We start from the raw sequence: 1,569 nt of genomic DNA, 5'->3' as shown, positions 1-1,569 counted from the left end.
TTCACTCTGATAAGGCCATGTGGCAATATCAAGGGTCATATGCAGCAGATGTGGGTACGCTATGTAGACTTAAGTCTTTCCCTACGACAGACTTTGAAGTTTAGTCCTTAGGTACAATAATTTCATACCACAAACACCAAACAACAGCTAAAACCTATGGCAGGGAAGAAATTTAGCCATTTAAACTTAGCAAATGTAGCAGATTCATGAGCTTAAATACATAAATAAGCAATTATTTTAAGCCACTATATTTTGGGCTGATTAGTCATAAGGCAATAGATACTATAGCAGATACTAATGATCAGTCCATAACAATCAATTAGTTTAATATGCAGTGGTGTGAGATAAGAACTTGGGATCAGAAACTTATCTTTGAGAATTATTGAAAATATGTCAGAAGATAACCATAGACTTACATCTCCATAAGTCATCCTTACTCACAACATTGATAACGCCATTGAAATTCCATCTTCAAATCTAACTCTACTGAATTTTCTCGGCAGCTACAATCCTCACACCCGCATTCAAACACACGATCATGTGAACATGACTCTAGGGCCTCAGTGCTGTTCAGCTATGATTCTAAATCTATTTTTCATAAGTCTAGGAATAAACATTTAATAAATTATAAAATCAATGAACATCACTCCATGGACTAATAACCAACTCATTTCATACAGGTCACAGAACAATTGGCCCATTGTAACGATCCTGCATTCTGGATGCTCTGTGCTAAATTTCCTCTCATGAAAGTCAGGAAGAAACTCCAGCTATTTTATCTCAACTTCTTCTCCACCCTGAAGAATGCTAGTTGGCTTAATGAACACAATTAAGACATCGTTTCTTCTCTAAATGTCTATTGCAGCTTTCATTTGTGACCAGTTTTGTCTTTTTCTTATGAGTGAGTGAAGTCGCTCAGTCTTGTCTGACTCTTTGCGACCCCGTAGACTGTAGCCCACCAGGCTCTTCCATCCATGGGATTCTCCAGGCGAGAATACTGGAGTGGGTTGCCATTTCCCTCTCCAGGGGATCTTCCCAACCCAGGGATCGAACCCGGGTCTCCTGCACTTCAGGCAGATGCTTTAACCTCTGAGCCACCAGGGAAGCCCAAATGCTTGCAATAGATACTAACTCAGAAAATTAGAAGTCAAAATTTTTAGGGTCAGTAGGATTTTTTCCAAGATGAGGTAAGATTTTAAGAAATTTTAAAAAATCTGTAGGGTCAGTGCAATTACTTTCAAGATGGAGTCTCTGCAGCCCAAGGTGTCTGAAGGCATGCAACTACTCACCAGTGAACCCAGGTCTTACAGAATGCACCAGAAGTGGAAGGATCTTTTCGCTGATTTATCTGCATAATAGAAGAGCAGTCAGTGGGAAAGTGGCACAGTTGCTTTTTTATCCACTAGTACTTCTGTCTACACCTTATGTAAGTAACGGCTGTAAGTTACAGTGTTATCTGCATAGATGAAATATGAGTTGCAGATACTATCTGTGAAGTCTGGCTGTCTCCTCCAGGCAGAAGATGGTAGGGGAATTTAAAGCTCCCTGTCCCCAGTTCTTATACTAAAA

The 1,569-nt window shown here is 39.8% G+C and overlaps 1 non-coding gene across 1 annotated transcript; it reads right to left on the bottom strand.

Moving 5' to 3' along the window:
- Nucleotides 1-1,032: 1,032 nt before the first annotated feature.
- On the bottom strand, nt 1,033-1,104 carry TRNAF-GAA. Its single transcript has one exon. It is a non-coding gene; the product is annotated as a tRNA-Phe (tRNA).
- Nucleotides 1,105-1,569: the final 465 nt, after the last annotated feature.

Source organism: Cervus canadensis, chromosome 31 (assembly GCF_019320065.1).
Source record: "Cervus canadensis isolate Bull #8, Minnesota chromosome 31, ASM1932006v1, whole genome shotgun sequence".
Taxonomy (NCBI): Eukaryota; Metazoa; Chordata; class Mammalia; order Artiodactyla; family Cervidae; genus Cervus; species Cervus canadensis.
Note: the sequence above shows the minus strand (reverse complement) of the source record. Positions and strands in the feature narration are given on the sequence as shown.